The sequence below is a fragment of the Macaca nemestrina genome, chromosome 11, assembly GCF_043159975.1.
Source record: "Macaca nemestrina isolate mMacNem1 chromosome 11, mMacNem.hap1, whole genome shotgun sequence".
Lineage (NCBI taxonomy): Eukaryota > Metazoa > Chordata > Mammalia > Primates > Cercopithecidae > Macaca > Macaca nemestrina.
The window spans coordinates 23,041,343-23,063,279 of NC_092135.1; the positions used below are offsets into that span (position 1 = coordinate 23,041,343).

The 21,937-nt window shown below is 39.1% G+C and overlaps 1 long non-coding RNA gene across 2 annotated transcripts in view; it reads left to right on the plus strand.

The window, feature by feature from the left end:
- The first annotated feature begins 1,981 nt into the window (after positions 1–1,981).
- The window catches only part of LOC105492586 (uncharacterized), a 36,974-nt gene continuing 17,018 nt past the window's right edge, over positions 1,982–21,937 (plus strand). The window contains exon 1 of one of the 2 annotated variants that reach the window (XR_011609524.1): positions 1,982–2,073. This is a non-coding gene — a long non-coding RNA (uncharacterized lncRNA). The remainder of the gene's footprint in view (positions 2,074–21,937) is intronic. The other variant, XR_011609523.1, reaches the window with a different exon arrangement.

The following is a 21,937-nucleotide window of genomic DNA, read 5'->3' on the forward strand; positions in this document are numbered from 1 at the left end:
ATTTTCTCACACTTTAGCCAATCAAATAATTTATTTTATTTGCTCTTACATTCACTCTACAAAAGCTTCCCCTCATGTCTCTTTTTAGTGCTATGAACCATTTCTAGTTTTAAGCTGTCTGATTCATGAATTACTATCTGCTCAAATAAACTCTATCTTTTAAAAGCCAAAAGTCACTCAGCTCGTAAGTAGCAGAGATGTGATGCAACCCAGTGAGTCCAATCCAAGTATGTATGTCCTTCATTGTGCCACAGTTTCAGGAGAATGGCACCAGCACTGACCAGATGGTAGCATGTTAACAAATGACTAAATTACATTATTTTCCATCTTGCTATCCAGTGGTTAATGGGATAACCTGGCTTAGGGATCTTCCTTTCTTGACAACTCACTTTTTAAAAAGCTGAAGAGCTGGAGTCCAGCAAGCGTCAGTTTAGTTGTGCTGCAATGACCACACTGCAGCTTCTGTGGCTCTGGGGACTCCTGGACTCTTTTGACAAGTGATCCAAAGCCTTAAAGGCCAGGATCAGTATTTCTTTGGGAGTTGCTTAACTCCCTCGCCCCTTTTTTCCTGATGTATTTTCCTTCAAAATAGCAGAGAAGCCAAGTAGACTCACATATTTGGTAAGAAGTAGAAGAGAGGATGCTGGTGAAGAACAGGAGTCTGAGTCAGTGCTAAACAAGAGGAGGTCCCAGTGTCAAATACAAGGGCCTTTTTCATTTTGAGTCAGGCCTTTGCTACTTGATTTGAGGCACCGTACATAGAGGTTTAGGGTTAACCTTACCTAACCACAGAGAGGCAGCTGCTGGCACCAATGAAAAGGAATGACTACAGATAACACTCACCAAACCTTTGTCTCCACAGGAAGACCCTCATAGTCATTCCTTACTGCTCCTATTTATTAATCCCTTTGAAAAGCTCAGCATTTTTCCTGAGAGGAATTCTACGTTATCCCATTAGCTGGAGCAAAGTGGGAGTGAGGCCATTCTGCAGGTCCCAAAAGGGGTCTGGCTCTGGGGAGGAACTGACCATCATTTGAATAACTGCTCTTGCCAGCTCAGCCACAAAGCCTCAAATTTCTCATCTCTTATGTTGCTGAATTTATGGCTTCTTCTACAGCCTCCCCCACTTGCTCTCTCCTTAGGAGCCCAATTTTTTTCTTCCTTCACCATCTTATTGAAGAGCTGTTTGTCAAGATTCCCAATGATGGAGTCCGGGTACCAAGGGGAGGATGGAATACCAGGCAAGGGAGCCTTAGTTACTGCCCTCCCCTTGTGGGGGGTGGAGTGCGTGTGGAGAGACACTGGTCCTACAAATAGAAGTTGGAAGAATTGAAAGCAACTCTGTCTGTATCAGTGGTTCCCAAACTTTGCTGCATGTTGAAATCCAAAGGGACCTTTGGAAAATATGGCTGCCTCATTTCCACTCCCAGACATTCTGATTAAACTAGGGTGGGATGGGCATTGGAAGTTTGCAAAGCTGTCCAGTTGATTCTAATATGCAGCAAAGTTTGGGAATCACCAGTCTATACTCCATTTGCCTCCCCTGTCCTAGATTCTTGAAGAATATCTTTGAATGTGTGGTCTTGTGTTGACTTAAGGAAGTCTGGATCCCACAAACATACTTATTCAAGTTGGCCTGGTGGGCTTTTTCCGTTTGGATCTGGTATGGCGTCGTACTTGTTGGAAGGGCCTTTCTGATACCTCAATCTCTTCGCAAAAGTGTACAACAGTTAGGCTTAGTCAGCTGGGAAGGGAGCTTAAAGGAGAGGCAGCAGGTGGCAGAGTCCAAATCTTTAAGTTCTAAAAGCTGACAGAAGTCCCCGGAGGCAGGCGGTGAAGAATACCAGAAGAATGGAGGAGGCAGATAATATGTGTTAATCCGGCAAGTTTTGGTGAATGATAAATAGCAGCTTTGATAGGGATACAGCTTGATTCTAGAACAAAGAATGTTCAGGTGGAAGGGTAATCACAACCATGTGAACTGGCCTGGAAGCAGGAGGAGGGAATCTGGTAGCCATGGGAGATGCATTGACACCAATTTTCTGGTCTTCGTTGTACTCATTTTGTGTGAATGTGAGTAATCTGTGTACAGAGATAACAAAACTCTAATGAATATTATTATACAACAACATTGGGAATACATATTTGGGTGGTGTCATCTACTGGGTGATACATAAGCACCTAGCACAGCTGGGAAGACTTTGCAAAAGAAGCTTGTTGTAGTGTTGTGTAAGCGAATGAACTCCCCAGTGAGACAGACCTGGGAGAACATGGCCTGAACACTTGCTAGTTGTGTGATATTGGCCAAGTTACTAAGCTTTCTGAGCCTCATTTTCTGTATCTGTAAAGTGAGAATACGGTTTGCTCTCATAACTTTTTTTGTTGGATTAAGTAAGATAATGGCATAAACATCTTGTACATTTCTTGGCATATAACACGAGTTCAACAAATACCAGTTGCCTAGCCTTTGAAGGAAGCCAAAATAGTCCTCTCCAGAATACTGAGGATTGTTAAGCTGAAGAATGCATGGGGTATCCTGCCCCTCCCTCTGCCTGCATGATGTCAGGACAGCAATTTATAAAGACAAAAGTCGACCTTCCCTCCTCCGCCTTTCCCACCTAAAGATAGGCTGCTTTCCAATGCTTGCTTATCAGCTCAGAGACAGCAACACCAGAGCATCTAGGAGCAGACTTTACTCTTCCCATAAATTTACATTCTCATGTTTTCCTGCCTTTAGGAAGCCTGAAGATATTCTCTTCTTTATTGTGTTACTATACAGGATTTATGGCTCTTTGACAAAATGCTATATAAGTAAATCCCCCAAGCCACTGCCTTGAGAGAGAAATACTTTGAACTGAGGCCTCTTCTGTGTGATGGGTACTGTACACATTACTAAACTTCTCCTGGCTTTTCTCTTGTTAATCTGACTTTTGTTTTCAGGAAAATGTCTCAATTAAGAGCCTATGAGGGAAAGACAAGAAATCATATTCTCTCCTTTACACTTTTCTCTGTCATCTTGTTCTTTTATCTCTAGAATAGAAACATATTAAAACATTTTTATAATATGCAGCAGGTTTAGTATCACTTAAATTTAAAAATATTATAGGTGATTAAATATAATAACATACATAAAAGTGTTTTGAAAATTATAAAGTACTAAACTACTCTAAGGTATCATTATTTTAATTACATAATTACACAGGAGCAGCTCCTATCTCATGGTTCTGCCTATTACTGCCTGCTGCTGACTCTCGAATCTGCATTTCTAGGACAAATCCCTGAAGGCTCCTTCTCCTCAGGGGCACTCACAAGTCTCCACTTTGCATTTCCGTAAATGGACTCATTACCTTCCCCCTATGTGTTTTCTTCTATGAGTTGGTGCAAAAGTAATTGCGGTTTTGTCCATTGCTTTTAATGACAATTAAATGGTGCAATTACTTTTCCATCAACCAGACACTTCCATTGGCACTTTGGATGAAGTGATCCTGTCTGTATTTGTGTGAAGAAGGATCTGTCTGTGAATTCAGCTTAGAGTGGTGGAGTGAGCTGAGGAGGATGACTGAATTAGAAAGTCATAATTTGAAATCTTGTAGGGGCAGAACAGTATATGGTGAAATAATATATTCTGGAATCTAATTGTCTTGGTTCAAATCCCAGCCTCACCTCCTATAAGCTGTGTGACCTCAGACAAGCTTCCAGATTTCCCTGTGCCTCAGTTGCCTCAGCTGTGAAATGGGGATAATAATAACAGCACTTACCTTATAGGGCTACAGTGATAATTAAATGGCCTAACACAGTTAATCTACTTACAATACGTTCATTATTTATTTGCTTGGTGCTGCCTTTATAGCCACATAGTCTTTACAAAAGTAGCTCAACTTGGAGCCTATTAGCTTGTCCATGAAGTAGAATAAAAATGCTTGCCTGTTAGAGACTGTGATGATTAAGTGAGAAAGTAAATTTGCTGCCAAAGAGTTGGAGTCATTCTCTAGTTTAGTTGACACCAAGGAAGATGGTGCCTGTTGCCCACTGAAGACAGAAAATATAGATGGGCACCCGCTTCCTGCTTCTCCTTTCTGCATCTAGACTGGTCATCTTACCTGGGATTGGCCAGTTACATTGACTTTGGAAGCCATTACCTTGGATTGGCCAGTTACCCTGGATTTACCTTCTATTACCTGAGTTTGGCCAGTTCCCCCTGAAACTGTGCATCTCACATGGGAGCCGGTGAGTCTAGTGTCCAGGTACCTGGGCAGGCTGGTTCGGCAGAGACACTGTGGACAGCACTTTCTCACTTGCTGTCTGGCTGCTTCCATTCCCCCATCATGGGGATTCAGAATTAAACTTAAGGAAAGGGCTTCTCACCTGAGCAAAATGAGTGCTATACATGGTAGGCCTCAGACTACTACAGGACTTGCAGATAACCCCCACAATAATCAAGAATAATTTCCCTTCTAAAAACCTGGTCTAGGTTAACTTGGGTATCCCTAGACTCTGGCTATCTTGTTGCCATAGGAGGATCTCAATCTGTTTGTGTTTTCTGTCATGAGCACTGGGATTGGTATTCATTCTATTTCCACGTGTGATGTGGTCAGTCATGCCGGAAAGGGGGCATTTTCCTCCTCCCTACCTGTTTGACGTGCTTACCTCCTGAAGTCCATGGCCAATATGATGTGGACACACTTTCTTCCAGACAGTAGCTGTTTTCTTGCCAAAGCCTCTGCTGTATATTCTCTTGGTCACATGAGCTCCACATCCCTGTGAATTTGGGCTGCTTCTTCTCTGTCATTGTCCATATTGTGTTGGTCATCTAATAAGTGGTGATACTCCCTCCAATGGCTCTCTCTTCTGCGGTGTTTAAATAGTGGTCTCTCCACATTCATTGGGTTTCTAGCCATTGCAAAACTGGATTCCATCTCCTTAAAGCAACAGTTCTGATGCCTCACTGCAATGATTCTCCCATCGTCCATGTGCAGAAGTGGATTTGCCATGAAGCTAATGAGGCATAAGGTTGAGGGCACTCACAGGCAGGGCCCCTGGCATTATGTTTGTATGGTCATATGTCACTGTAAAATAAATAAAAGTAAGATATTTAACCTAAATAAATTCATACCTCCATGCCTCTCTGCTTTGGTTCTCCCTACGTACACACCCCCTTGTGTCAGAAGGTGATGTCGTAGTGTGGATATTTTAGATTCGTGTAACAGGAATTTCAGCTGAGCGTATATTACAATCCAGTTTGGTGCCATATATCCTTTTTTGATTCATAGCCACATTGTGCCATTATGCTATTTTCCTGAATTTTGTGATGTTTTTGAAATCTGTCAGCTGTGAAAAAAAAACTGGAGCATGTTGTGGCTTATTTCCTTACATAAAATAATGTGTTTATTTTTATTTTATTTTTATTTTTTGAGATGGAGTTTTGCTCCTGTTGCCCAGGCTGGAGTGCAATGGTGCCATCTTGGCTCACCGCGACCTCCACTTCCCGGGTTCAAGCGATTCTCCTGCCTCAGTCTCCTGAGTAGCTGGGATTACAGGTACCTGCCACCATGCCCAGCTAATTTAGAGATGGGGTTTCCCCATGTTGGCTAGGCTAATCTCAAACTCCTGACCTCAAGTGATCCACCCACCTCAGCCTCCCAAAGTGCTAAGATTACAGGCATGAACCACTGCGCCTTGCCCATGATGTTTATTTTTGTACCTAATTTTGTAACAGAAGTTTTATGATGGTGCCCCAAATTATACAAGCTGCAAGCTTGCAACAACAACAAGAAAGATTCACTGTTGCTCATATTTTTTAAAGAACACACTAGCTCCGGATTCTCATCTCACCCTTCTGGGCTGCTCATGTATTTTCCAAATTTTCCCAACCTCTACCACTGTCAGTGAGGAACTTCTACTCCTGCTATTTACTCCTTTTCCCCTCAACATGTCTTACATGGATTTCAAGTCCTGTGTGTCTCTAAATCCCACCCATCACTTTAGGCCCTCACCACATTGCATACCAAGGATAAACATGACAAAGTCACAGTTACCGACTATTTCCTATAGGACAGGTGGTCTGTATACTTTATCTTTAGTTCTTACAGCCACGTGGAGAGGGAGGCATCATTAGGATCATTCTGTAGTTGAAGAAAGATAATCTGCAGTTATTTTTCCCACTGTCAGGGCACACAAAGGCCAAGAGCCAGCATTTGCTATTGCCTTGAAGCAGCAACTCTTTAGAATGAGAACTCACCTCCCACCATCAGTCCAGAGTTATCTCTGATCCCTAAAGTATGATGGTGCCTATCTTGTAAATAACTAATCAGAATCTTAACTGTTTCATAGACACACTTAATTCCTCCTTCTTCCTCCACCCCAACTAGAGCACAATAACCTGGAAAACTTGGACAAAATTTATGCTTCCATTATATCTCCTGTAGGGCCCATGGCATGCAGACAGGTTAGGGTTTATTAAATCAAGGTACAAATGAAATGCTTTATTAGAAAACTAAAATAAAAGCAATTGGAGGAAGCGTTCAATTTTAATTCATAAGAGTTAGGAAACTTGAGAATAAGAGTCTCTGTTGTAACATTTTAATCCCAAAATAGAAGACAGAAGTTAAATGATGCATAACAGTAGAAATATATTTGAATCTACAATGTCAAGAAATATTAACTAAAAATGTTTTTGGCACAAAAAGTAATTCACTTGTGTCTGGAGACTGACACTTCAGTGTAGGTGATTAGACTGAGAGGAATTTGTAGTTTTTAGAATATAGCTGAAAAATTACGTAGAAATTTTGAAATCAACTTCTGTTCTTCAACCTGAAAATGCATATTTTCAAAACCCAATCAAATACAATGATAATGAAGATTAACAAATAAGTTGCTCATCAGAAAGATGACAATGCCATTATGATTTTCTTTTTTATCTCTCTCTCTCTCTTTTTTTTTTTTTTTTTTTTTTTTTTTTTACCTAATTGTCCATATGTTGTTTCATGGAATAGTGGGAGTGAAATATACAAGCTTCAAGTTTTCATTGTCTCTCTCTCTCTCTCCCTCTCTCTCTCTCTCTCACTCTCTCTCACTCACTACTCCTCCCTGCCTCCTCTCTTACTCCTATTACACTTCCTTCCTCTCTATCCTTCTCTCTTTCAAATTATTAATGTATTAAATTAAATGGAACATTTTGTTTCCATACACAAGCTATAGGTATCTGTCTCCAAAGAGCATGCTGGGAAAATTTCTTGATAACCTGCTGTTGCTCAGTCATTGGATCACAAAATCTCAGGTTTATTCTTATAGTGTCTAACATCTTAGATATTACGTAGCTCAAAGCATTTCATCAAATTAATAAACATAGTTGTTTAGTATGTCAAGTACCATATTAAATACAATACATATTTTATTTTTTTAAAGGAAATCCATAAGGCACATATTATCTTTACTGTAGAGGAAACATAGGTTGAGATAGTTGAATAATAATTAACATTTGACTGGACATGGTGGCTCATGCCTGTAATTCCAATACTTTGGGAGATTGAGTCGGGCAGATCACCTGAGGTCAGGAGTTTGAGACCAGCCTGACCAACATAGTGAAACCTCATCTCTACTAAAAATACAAAAATTAGCTGGACATGGTGGCATATGTCTGTAATTTCAGCTACTTAGGAGGCTGAGGCAGGAGAATCACTTCAATCCAGGAGGCGGAGGTTTCAGTGAGCTGAGATTGCACCACTGCAGCCTGGGTAACAGAGCTGAACTCTGTCTCAAAAACAAACAGACAAATGTGTTAACATTATTTAGGTACTCACTATATGCCAGGTAATGTTCTGAGTTTTATGTTTGCTGACTTGTTTGATCCTCACACAATGCTCGTAATAGTACTTACAAGACAGATAGTATTGCTGTCCACATTTTGTAGATGAGATTATTGAGGCCAGGAGACATTCAGTGCCATGCCAAGGTCATACAGCTGGTAAGTGCAGTCTAGATTAAAAACCAGGCTATCCAGCTTCAGAAACCACCACTCAGCTCAAAACAATGTATCTATTTAGAGAAAGTCTTTGAACTTGTCTTTTTTTTTTCCCAAAGCCCATTTTCTTAGTTACATTGTTTCAATCTTCTTTCCAATTACCTTACAAAAGGTTATTAAGCCTTGGCTAGACCCCCTGAATGGCTGGGGGGAGATAGGCTGCTTCTGCTTCTGAAGAAAGTTCATTCTACTTTCCGACAGCTCTGTTAGAAAATTCTTCCTTATACTGAGCTAAAATGTTCCTCCCCATTACCTGTGTGAAGGGAACAGGTTGGCAGAAAATATCACTAGATGTGAGGCTGGACAGGAAGGTAAAGGCTGGAGTGTGCAGTACCTTGAGGCCATTCCAGCCTCTGAAGCTACTGTGGGGAGTGATCCCTGAAACAAGTCCAGTGTTAGCACACATCTTCCCATGCTACACCTGGACAGCAGGTTTCCACCTTTGCAGCAGGAATCTACTTTCATCTATGCTCCATTTAACAGTGTTGGCTTCTGCTTATCATTCCAAGGTAAAGATGTTTTGCCTCCCAACTCTGACTTTCAGTATTTTACCTACCCTTTTCAGCTTTCTACATTCATCAGTATTTTTTTCAAGCTATTGATAAGCTTGATAGCAAGCTTGATACCAAGAAAGATGTTACTGGATGTTGCCTGAAAAAAATAGACTTGAATTTCTCAATCACCATTAAGTTGTAGTATTCTTGCCTTGCAATATATTGCCAGAGATTCTCTTCTCTTTTTCTCACCAGGCAGTGTCCTGGGTGCTTCACCAGCTAAGAGATCACTGGGTGAGAAATAGTAAAAATCATAAAACTTGGACCTCTGTAGCCAAGGAGGATGTTTAATGGTGTTACAGAGGAAATAAAATTGTATTTATGTTTCTGCTTAATGGAGAATCAATATTTAGCTATGACCTAATTGGAAACTTCTTTGAATGACAAAGGGGGAAAAAGCTATGGATCATAAAAGTCTACTCACTGCCACAGCTTTGAGAAAAACAAAAAGTTGACTGGGCAGAACACAGAGCAAGTACATGAGGCCAAGCCAAGACAAGGGTACTGACCCAAGAAAGCAGAGCCAGGTGCCTTTCTGGATCCATTCATAACTCATAGCCAGTAGGCTGGGTGCTCGCAGGCTGCAGGCAAAAAAGCCTCTTCTTAGAAATACCTGGTAAGGGCTTTATTAATTAACGTCTAAACTCTCTCTCAGTGGCTATAGCTACAGAGAGGGTAAACTCTCTGTAACTACAATGAAGATCATGATACCAGGAAGCAATCTTCCCAGCCACCTGGGAAGGGTCCAGAGAGGTATCTATCTCATAAGGAAATTAACAAGTTCTGTTCAGAGGAATAAATAAGACATTCTGAGTTAAAGCAGAACAAGACCATTCCCAACGGGCCAAGATATTAGTAAAGGCAGAATGAAATTTAACACAGAGTGTGCCATTTAGATCTTTCAGTTTATTATGCAGTCATTCTCACATTGCTATTTTAATAATCTGCATATCATTTTCATTTTGAAAAGGCTCATATGTTTTCTCGAAGTACTCTATTATGAAAAATTAATAGTAATAACTCTCCATGTACCGTATTAGAGAGATGTCTGATCTGAGCAAACCCAAACTAAAAATCACATGTAAGACTCACATTTACCACTCTGGAGCCAAGGTGGGCAGACCAGACAAGCAATTTTTTTTTAGAATGTTCAAAACAGCTATTCCCAACTAGTTGTGCTCCATTATTATATTTCCACGCATAAGTGGGTATATGTCCATACAAAATTCAATTTGGGAGTTCAGAGCTTGCCTCTCTCACTGAGACATCTGATGCTTTTGAGTGAGATGTCCATTTCAATGTTGTTTCTCATCCCAAGACTCACCCTACCCAGCCCCAGCAATTCCATGTGATACATTGTCAATAGCTGTAACCAGGATAGTTACAATTTCCGCTGCATTTAGTATTTGAAGTATGTGTCCTCGTTTTAAAGTAATGGCTTTGATTTACTGCTTTCTGAATTCTCATAATAACGCTTTGACATATATTTAATCATCCTGATTTTACATTTTAAGAAATTTCAGTTCAAGACTTTAAGCTTCTTTTCTAAAGTTGAAGAGCCAGGAGATGGGGGACCTGGTATCTGCTGTCTGTGATGTAGTCATTTCCATGCTTGGTGTGATGCTTGGATTTTACTACCAATTCCTTTTCTAGGTTTTTTTTTCTTTTTTCTTTTTTTTTTCCTTGTGGGCACCTCCAGCACTGGGATTCTGCTTTTATATCCTGCCTTTTATGGCCTGCCGTTCACACACTACTCCAGCTTTCCAGAGTGCTCCTATAGCGTTGCCTGTCTCAGAGGCAGGGCCGCCTCGTGTTTGGCTGGTCCCAACGAAAGGATGCAAATGTAAGGCCCACATTCCATTTGTCTAAATATTTTAATTTATAAGCCAAGTTAACTAATCATTTAATAAAATATGTTCAATCCTCCTACCTTGACAAATATGCAAAAGAGACCAGAAAGGCCACATTTGAGTTCAGAATCATCAAATTCCTCAGCCAGAACCTAGTGGTGCCAGAAAAGAAGGGTCCTGGGTCCCAGCAAGCCACCTGTCTGTACCTCTAGCTCCGTTCTGTCCTGCGAAGGGCCTCACACATTCACCACCCCCAGCCTAGGAGTGTGCACAGTATGGTGCTAGCCACCCCAGAGAGGGCAGATCTAGAGGAGAAGCCTGCAGGGGACTTGGGGAAAGGCTGGGAGACCATGTGGGTGAAGAATTCTGGGATCTGGGCACCACCTGCATCACAGCAGGGAGGAGAAGATGCTAATTCTGGGGACATGTTCCATTAGCCCCGTGGGCACATCCTCTATGGAAAGGGGCCTCCAGAAATTAGTCCGGAGTGGGGTCTTAGATGGGTCTAAAGGCAATACTGCTTGGGGTTTCTCCAAACTTTGGCTTCTTTCATTGAAGACCACTGAAGTAATGAGGAACCTCTGGGTCAAACACCAGACAAGTTTCCTTGCAGCCAGGCAAGTTAGTCTGCTAGAGCCAGTGCCCTACAACCCTACAACGCTTTAGAATTGTTTCCTTCCAAATATTCAGTGCTTTTCTGTAGATATGAGCCATCCATTCACAGAGGCTGTGGTGTGAACATTCGTTCTCTAAAATAGGACACCTTTCCCAGGACCTTGTGTATTTTATTTTTAAAGAATCTGCAATGAAAACCAAAGGAATAAATTTGCTAATCATGGAATTTCTAGCATACTGGAAAAAAATACGTGGGGATAGGAATTTTCTTGATATACACCTGTACTAGTTTCCTAGAGTTCCCATTTCAAAAGGCCACAAAGTTGGTAGCTTAGCACGATAAGAATTTATAATATTTACTCAGAGTTGTGGCGTACAGGATTCTGAAATTAGGGCGCTGGCCAAAAACCACACGCCTCCCAAAGGCTCTAGGGGGAAATCCTTCCCTGCCTCTTCAGGCTTCTGGGCGCTCAGGTGTTCCTGGGTTTGTGGCCACATCACTGCAATCTCTGTCCCTGTCTTCACACGGCAGAATCCTCTCTGTCACAAATCTCCCTATGCCTTTCTAAGGACACTGGCCATTAGATTTAGATCTCACTTGGATAATACAGGATGAGCTCATCTCAGGATACTTAACTTCATTACATCTTGAAAGAGCTTCCCCCCCCCATATAAGGTCACATTCATTGGTTCTATGTGGACATATTTTGGTAGATCTTCCATTAACTCACTATGAAATTCTCACGCATTCACAAACTAAAGGCAGATGTAGGAAGAGGGAAATGGTGAGCACTGTCATCCATACTGTGACCTCCTGCCTATGCAAAGGCCATGAACGTTAGTCCAACATTGCAGACCTCTCAAAAGTTGGCAATGCTCCTCACAGGAGAGGAACTTCACGTGTCAAGGAGAGATGGTAAGGGGAGCAACTGCATTTGAGAACGTGAAGAAAAGGTTATTGTGACACTTTGTGGGGAAGTTTTAGCCACATTGAAGCAGAGTAAAGAATAAATCTTCTCTCTTTACTTTTCAAGATCCACATTTTCCTCACAACCATACCTGGAGATTAGATTAGTTTAGGACCTAAAATCTAAATTCTATTATTTTTTCCCTACCCAAAGGAGACACAGAGCTATTAATAATTGACTGCTTATTAAATCTTACATGTTTTAATAATATTACTCCGTTTTACTTCATTTTTCTTTCCCTTGTAAGAAAGATAACATTCCCACCCATTATATACATGCGAACACTGAGGCCTTGTGATGTTAAGCAACTTGCCAGGATCTCATAGCTAAGAATTACAGGAGCTGAGATACACAGAGTCCATGCTCTTTCTAGCCGTGGAGTCAATCTAGAACAGCCCTGGCCCTCTAAGTTGACTGCCTTAACATGACTGAATTTCCTCCTTTTCTCCTGAAACAGCGACAAAACATCCTTTACCAACAGCCAGAGAAGCTTGGGGCTGAGGGAATAGATTTTCTTTTTGCTTACACTATACTGCCATCTAGTGGATATATAATTAATTACAAATAATACCGTTTCTGGTGTCTTCGTTCTTCTTGGGGGTGAGGGGGAGGGTATTGGTAATTAACTGATATTCAAATATGGCTTTTAAGCATTGTGATTCTATAAAATCTACATCAACTTCATGCCTTCGCTTCCATATATGCACGCAGGGCTTCTCCTGTACACCTCTCCTACATCTGTGTACCCCACTTGGTCATATTTTGTGTAGCAGAGAAATGAGTTAGGCCTACCTTCGGTACTCAGAATATGACTTGAAACATCCAGAAATTAAAATCGGATGCAAACACACCACATGCTCCCCCTCCTCCTTCCTCATGGAACTGTGCTCCTTTGGCATGATCTAAATAAAGCTTATCCAACCTGCGGCCTGCAGGACACATGGGGCTCAGGACAGTTTTGAATGTGGCCAAATTCATAAAGTTTCTTAAAATATTGTAAGCATTTTTGCAATTTTTTAAGCTCATTAGCTATCATTAATGTTCGTATATTTTATGTGTGGCCCAAGACAATTCTTCCAATGTGACCCAGGGAAGTCAAAAGATTGTATACCCCTGGTAAATTGACAGAAATGTTAGGAATAGTTTAGATGAAAATGACCTATAGACTTGCTTTTGATTACTTTTTTAGATCTGAATACACGATTTTTGTCCTACCAAAGATGACATCTGCACTAAGCCGTGGCAGAACTGCCTCTGGTACTGACTGCCCAGCGCACATGCCGGAGTGAGATCACCCATTCAGGGATATGTGCTGAGTGTCTCTGTGTACATGTGGAGTGGAAGGAGGTCTCACCGCCCCGTTACAAAATATACATTCTGAGGCTGCAAGACACCAACTAGTGCTAGTATTAATCTCCTACTGTAGCTGTTGTAAAAAATTACCACAAATTTAGTGGCTTCAAACAATGCATTTTTATTATCTTACTGTTCTGGAGATCAGAAATTTAAAATAGGTTTCACGGGCCAAAAACCAAGGAGTAGGTGTTCTGGTGTCTTCTGGAGGCTCTAGGGGAGCGTCTGTTCCCTGACCTCTTCCGACCTCTGGGGGTTGTCTGCATTCTTTGGCTTAGGGCCCCTTCTTCTCTCTTCAAAACCAGCAACATAGCTCCAGTCCTACTCACATTGCTATCTTTCTGGTTTGCTTTCTTTTGTCGTCCTCTTCTCCACTGAAAAATCCTTGCCGGTTATATTGAGACCACTACAATAATCCAGGATAATGGCCCATCTCCCTATTTTATGGGTAGCTGATTAACCACCTTAATTCCATCTGCGACCTTAATTCCCCTTTGCCATGGAACATAACATATTCACAGGTCCCAGGGATTGAGGCTTGGACATCTTTGGTGGTGTGGGTGGGGCATTATTGTGCTTACTCAATGCTCAAGAGAAGGGAAATCTGGACTGAAGTGTTTCTTGCTGGGCCATGGTGGTGATGGGACAGGCAGGTTCCACCCAGAGATCATTCTTTCACTTCTCGCTGCCTCTCCATCTTCACAGACTGCAGAGAGGCTTGTAAGCATGAGGACACACCCACCCTTAGATTCTGCCCACACTGTTTTGGAAGCCACACTTGATAATAGATGGGAGCATAGATTTAGACAGATTTCAATTTAAATCCCAGATTTATTCCTAGATGTAAGAACTTGAGCATATTACTAAGCTCAGTTTCTTCATTATTAAAATGGGTGTAATACCTTCCTCCTAGTATTGTTGTAAGGCTTAAGTAAAAGAGTCTCCAAAGAGCACATAGCAGAGCACGTGGCATATATTAGGACTTCATAAAGAACAGTTTCTGCAAATGAAGGTTTTTCTATTCAATATTTAAGGGGAGATTAACTAAACACCCAACTAAACACTTTGCTGGTGCTTGGGGAACAAGGAAAGGACAGTGTATATCCTCACTGAATTAACTGCAAGTGGATGAAAAAAGATTTCATGTGTGAAATTAGAGACCAAGTTATAGCCTATGATACGTATAGAATTTGCCAAATCATATACCTTTAGGTGCAGGTGCATTTGTAGAGAACATTGAAGAGAAAGACATAGCCATTAAAAGGAATGAAACAATGACATTTGCAGCAACTTAGATGGAGTTGGAGGCTATTATTCTAAGTAAAGTAACTCAGATATAGAAAACTAAATATTGTATATTCTCACTTATAAGCAGGAGCTAAGCTATGAGGATGGAAAGGCATAAGAATGATAATTTGGACTATGGGGTCTTGGGGGGAAGGGTGGGAGGGGGTGTACACTGCTCGGTGACAGGTGCACCCCATGATCACCACTAAATCACCACTAAATAACTTATCCATGAATCAAAAACCACCTGTTCCCCAAAAGCGATTGAAACAAAAAAAATCAAATTACAAAAGGAGGAAGATAATCTTTCCTTAATTCTTTCTATTCTTCATTTTCTAGAACATGCATACCAATGTACCCACCTGGGTGACTATTTCCATACTGTATAAGAATATACATGGAAATGTGGTCATTTTGACCTGTTTCCTGATGGTGGTTGGATACATATATATGTATTGCTTCCACACACATGCACACACACACACATTCACGCACACGCCATTAAGTTATATCAAGACCTATTTTAGCCCTAAAAAGCAGCAAACATTTGGCAATAAAAATAAAAATGTCTTTAAAACCATCTTATTATACTAAAGGGTATTGTCTGTGGAAGTCCTGAAATAATGAGTTTAAAAGTTCATTGATTATGAGCTACCCCAAAACAATTTACTTAAATTATTTTTTTAAAATCTGTGCTTTTAGGTAGGCTAAATCTATGTGTTCCCTATAGTCTTGCTTCAATAACTTTATTTATGCATATGTTCCTTAGAGAAGGTAATTTTTACAACAATTGTAAATGATTTTGAATTTGTGACATCTAATGATATGGTTTGGCTGTGTCCCCACCCAAATCTCATCTTGAGCTCCCATGTGTTGTGGGAGGGACCTGCTGGGAGGTAATTGAATCATGGGGGCAAGTCTTTCTCATGCTGTTCTCATGATAGTGAATAAGTCTGATGAGATCTGATGGTTTTAAAAAGAGGCATTCCCCTGCACACGCTCATTTTCTGTCTACTGCCATCTACACAAGATGTGACTTGCTCCTCCTTGCCTTCCGCCATAGTTGCGAGGCTTTCCCAGTCACGTGGAACTGTAAGTCCAATTAAACCTGTTTCGTTTGTAAATTGCTCAGTCTTGGGTATGTCTTTATCAGTGAAAGTGGACTAATACATCTAGTACGTTTGAAGATATATTTCATTTTAGAATCTTATGTAACGTTCATGGTTATAATGCATTAATTCCTTGAATACAGAAACTAAACAGTAAAATGCTAATTTGCACATTACAAATATTAAAAAGACACCAAATACAAAGTTTTACTTTGGCCCTGATGGTCTTTTTAATTGCCTCCGTAGAATCAGAAAACAGAACTCTGTTTCCCAGGTCTGTCAGACCTTCCTGGAACAGAGAACATTTGGCCGTGACCAGTTCTGCTTGGATCTTTGCCAACTCTCTCACTTAGATGGCAGCATTGAGAAGGGTCACCAGGTTTTTATTGTGGCCTCAGTTCCACTCCTGCTCCCTGGAAACCTTAGGACTTGGAGGACTAGATGAGGACTGGAAAACCTAGTACCAACAACAAGATCACAGTTCTCAGATTTGCATGAGCTTGACATTCATTACATACCAGGGACTTTGGCATGAGGACATTAAAAGTAGATGGACAAACCCAATCTCCATTCTGAGTTTACATAGCTGAGGCTGAAACTGATGTGGTAGGGAGGTGGTCATAGCTTGGGTAATGAGGCCTTTGCAGACTGCATGTGCAACTGTACTTTGAGGCACTGTTGTGAATACACCCAGTACCTCCTCAGAGAAAGCCATGGAGTTTTATCTTTGAGAATTGTTCAACCCTAAGCTCAATGTGCATGCCAAGTCCAGCATGCTAATTCAGTGTGACAAGACTGTCAACCTGGTCCACTTAAGCAGTGGCTAAGGCCACATTCCAGCATAACCTGAGTCAACCCTGCCAGAGGAAGACTGGAAAGGATACACTCAAGAATCCATCATATGTTGTTCCTCTGTGCCTCACTGGAACTTTTTTAAACTGCAGCTGTCCTGAATTTAGTTTTTAGAAAGTAATGGCTAGTTCTTTTCAGTATTTGATAGATAAATTGGACTAGTTGGTAACATTTATTTAGTACTTAATATATGGCAAGCACTTGACTAAGAAACAGATGTACATTATTTATGTAAAGTAGTCAACAACACTATTAAGTGAGTAGAATTAGTGATTGATTAATCTGAGGCCTGAAGAAGTCAAATGACTTCCCCAAGTTCACATAGGGAGTAAAGAATTGTATTAATGTTCCCCTCACAGCTCTAACCCTTTTGAGTTCTACTGTTACTTGAGAACACAGAAGTTAAATATAAACAAACAAACAAACAAACAAACAAATCTTAATCAAATTTCACTAGCCTTTCTATTTTTTATTCAACGGATTGGTTTTTCTCAGACATAGTCTATCTTTGTCCACTTCCCTACCAAATCAGTTTCCGCCTCAATCATGTAAACTCGGGATAGAGGTTGGGTTTGTCCATCTGCTTTTAATGTCCTCATGCCAAAGATAGACTATGTCTGGCACCTCCGTATCCTTCGTGCTAGAATGTGTAATATTGTGACTCTGAGAGGGGTCACATTTGAATTCTTCATGGGATAGATTTTCATTAAGAGCATTCATTTTTTAAAAAAGAGTATTTATAATGGGTCAGGAACTATCATTTGTCCTTTGTTCTAGATTAGGTCATCCAGGAAATAACAGGTTTATTAAACAAAATAAGAAATAGGTAGATGAGCCAATGAGGGTAATAATTGTTAGAAAGAATGCATGGAAGAGACAGGGGATCAATAGACTCTTTTATCCCATCCATGAGATCACGGAAGGGCAATGGTGTGATCATTTCTATTACATGTTATGTATCAATTCTGACCAAACTTCTTAGTTTCCTCAATCAACTCACTGAATTAAAATTCTTTCTACTCCAGTGACTGGCACATACTAGCCAACAAATCATTGTTGTTATTGTTATCACTGTTCTTATTGTTATCACTGTTGTTATTGTTACGACCGTCAATAGAACTCAAATTTTTTTGACCAAAAAAAAAAATTCTTTCTACTCTATGATTATTTATTTCTACAATCAACAGAAAGGAATAAATGAGTCTTTGTGTCAAGCCTCTGAGAATATGTTCAGTAAATGAAAAAGATTGTTTTGAAGTGGATTCTTAATGTTTTCTGCTTCATTGGCCTAGATTGCAGGTGAAACTCAATTGTCCATTAGGATGAACTTCTCTCTTCAATAATGAGGAGGTGATGATTAGGAGAAATACATTAGCACATAAGAAGGTCAAATATGTACCACAAAATATTAGCTAATGCTTTCCCTTTCCTGGTAATAGAGTTTGGGAGCGTTTCTCATCTATTTAAGAAATAGGCTACATTAGTCTTCAGGTCGTGTGACTCAACATTCTATCATTTTCATAGATCCAGTCCTAAGCTAAGGTGCTTGTTGCTGCTAAAGCTATTACATTTTTTGGATGATTAAAAACAAGAGCTAAGGATTAACAATAATTAAATGTCTCTTCAAAAAGGTCAGTGGTACAAAGAAATGGTTAATTACAGTGAGAGAATAATAAGAAGGAAGTTGAAGAGGATGTATTTTTTTCAACAACAAAATTGAGTAAAAGCTATCCAAGCAATGAGATTCACTAATTCATAGCAACTAAGTAGCTAATTAGAAGTCTGTAATTATCTTTGCCACTTAATTAAGAACTCTGTACAGATTTCTCAATATAACTTGTTGGAAACTCTACTTATCTTGGTTATTGGGATTTCATGAGGAAACTGCTTTCAGTGTGTTAGATTGTCTCATTAAAACTTTGCTCAGCCATCCGTAGAAGCATGAGTTGATTCCTAAGAGTCTAATAGTTCAGGGTTTGCTGGTGAAGTGTGACTGAAAGGGCATAAGACAGCACAAATAAATTTCTAATGTTCAATCACTAAGGTGGATATTAACCCACTATGCACAACTATGGCATTATTACTTACTTATGTTGGTATTGATTCTTATTGACTGTAGGCATCCATTCTTACCGTTTACTGCCCAGGCTGTATTAGATCATTGTAAAGCTCACCTATTCTACAAACGGATGACTACCTGGATGGAAAAACAGAACCCACAAGATACTGACTTCAGGTTAGCTAATTTGACTCTTTAATAAGAGAGCTCAAACTTACTTCCATCTATAATAGCCAAAACTCATGAAAACAAGCCTCCAGGAAAGAAATCAAGATGCAAAATTGTGGTAGCATCATCGGTGACTCTACTTTTCTGTATTTTTTTAATAGACAAATCCTGTGATTATTATCAACATTGTCAATAATCTTTCTTAGAGAGCTTGCAAATGTAGTGGCTACAGTGCTGTAAACAGATGAATAATAAAATAGTAGAAATTCCATTGTCATCAGGTAATATAGAAAAAATGAAGTTAGTGGATATGTGTGTAGCCTCTTAGCCCAACTCTGGAATAAAGTACGTTCTCAGTAAATAGTAAGAAATATAAGAAGAAGCATTTCCCCATGTTTTTCAGACTGATTACTACCTAATTTTTAATAACATATATTTGTTCACCAAGTGAATGCATTGTGATTTTTTAACCACCTTATTATAGTTGGACGTTTAGGTCATTTCAAAATTTATACGACTGAAAACAGTAACAATCTCCTCATGGACATCTGTATGTATCATGAACATTGTTTTTGCATTTTGAATTATTTCTCATTCTATTCCAAGTGGATTGGCTGGGTCTAGTGTGCGAATTTGTTAAAGAGTCCATTGCAATTGGTCCTACTCTCCTTATTTATTGTCTACTTACTGATAATGGTGAACTGCATATGGTACCTAACTAAGTTTAAAGATTTGTCATGTTTGTAATAAAGATTAATAAAAATACAAAATAGTATGTCGTAAATGTGGTAGAAAACAATGAAGTAGAAACTAAGGGCCACTGATTTTTAGACTTTAAGTAGAGATTGAAGCTGGAATTAAGAATTCAAGGAGAACTTTTTATCATTTCATCAGTAAAAGGATAGGGACAGGATATATAACAGTGCACTGACAGACAATAAGAAGATGAATTTTGCTGACATGGTTTATTCATATACAGAAATAATAGGACATCAATGGAGAATCAGGAGTAGGTAGAGGCCAGATAGGAAAGCACTTTCAACATAATTTAAGGCATTTAGACTTTATTATTCAGTCAATTGGAAGAAATATGATTTCTCATTATGAGGTTGATACTCAAAAAGGCATTATAGGAATCTATACTTTTTAGGGGTGTGAATTGCAAGTGGTTAAAAATAGAGAAAAATATATTTTTTTTCATATACTTGTTGGCTATTTGTATGTCTTCTTTTAAGAAAAGGCTATTCAACTCCTTTGCCCATTTTCAAAATCGAGTTACTTGTTTTCTTGCTATTGAGTTGAATTCCTTATGTATTTTGGATATGAATCCCTTATATGATGTATGGTTTGCAAATTTTTTTCTCTCAATCTGCAGGTTGTCTCTTCACTCTGTTAGTATTGTTTCCCTTGCTGTCCAGAAGCTTTTTAGTGTGAAGCAATCTCATTTGTTTATTTTTTCTTTTATTGACTAAGCTTTTGGGATCAAATCTAAAACATCATTGCACAGACAACTGGTGCAGAGCTTTTCACTTATGTTTTATTCCAGTGGTATTACAGTTTCCATTATTATGTCTAGGTCTTTTATCTATTTTGAGTTTATTTCTGTATGTGCTGTAAGATAAAGGTCTAAATTTATTCTTCTGCATGAGGATATCCAGTTTTCCCAGCACCACTTATTGAATTGAAGAGATCAAACTTTTCGGTTGTGTGTTCTTGCCATCTTTGACAAAAATCAATTGATTGTAAATATGTAGGTTTATTTTGGGTTTTTCTAATCTGTTTTATTGTGGTGTGTTTTTATGCCAATACTACACTGTTTTAATTACTATAACTTTGTAACATATTTTAAAATCAGGTAGTTTGATGCCTCCAGCTTTGTTCTCAAAATTGCCTTGGCTATTCAGAATAATTTGCAGTTCCATATGAATTTTAGACATTTTTTTTTCTATTTCTGTGGAAAAGGACTTGAAATTTTGATAGGGATTGATTTAATCTATAGATTTTGGAAGGTGGTATGGAGATTTTAACAATATTAATTATTCCCAGTTATGAACACAGAATTTCCTTTCATTTATTTTCAATTTGCTTTATCCAAGGTTTACAGATCTTTTACCTCCTTGGCTAAGTTTAGTCCTAAGTGCTTTTTTTTTCTGTAGCTACTGTCAATGGAATTTTTTTCTTGATTTTTTTTTGGATAGTTTATTGTTAGTGTATATAAATACTACTAATTTTTGGATATTAATTTTTGCATATTGCAATTTTCCTGAATTTATGTATCAATACTAACAGACTTTGGTAGAGTCTTTAGAGATTTTTTGTACAGAGTATCACTAATCACTAGGAAAATACAAATTAAAACCACAATGAGATATCACTTTACTCCTTTTAGCATAGCTATTATTAAAAAGACGAAAGGAGAGTAGTTGGTGAGGATGTGCAGAAAAGGGAAACTCTTGTACAGTGTTGTTGGAAATGTGAGTTAGTAACGTTATTAAGGAAAACTAAGGAGAGTGCTCGAGAAACTAAAAATAGAACTACCATATGACTCAGCAATCTTATATCTAGCTATATATTCAAAGGAATTGAAATCAGCATGTCCAAGAGGTAGCTGCATTCCCACGTTCATTGCAGCATTAGTCACAATAGTCAAGATATGGAATCAATAGATAAATGGATAAATAAAATGTAGTGTATTCACACACAAACACACACACATACACACGTGCGCGTGCACACGAATATTATCCAGTCTTTAACAAACGGGCAAAATCATATCCTTTGCAACAACATAGATGAACCTGGAGGATATTGTGCTAAGTAAAATAACCAGGCACAAAAAGGCAAATACCACATGATTTCACTTACATGTTGAAATTAAAAAGTCAAACTCAAAGTAAGATAGTCATTATTAGAGGCTGGGTGTGGGGAAAAAGGAATGGAAAGTTGTTATATAAAATTCCAGTTAGATTGGAGTTACAAGTTTTTGAGATTGATCAAACAACATGGTAACTACATAGTTAATAACAACATATTGCATATTTCAAAACTAAGAAAGTAAATTTCAAATGTCATTACGAAAAATGGTAAGTATGTGAGGTGATG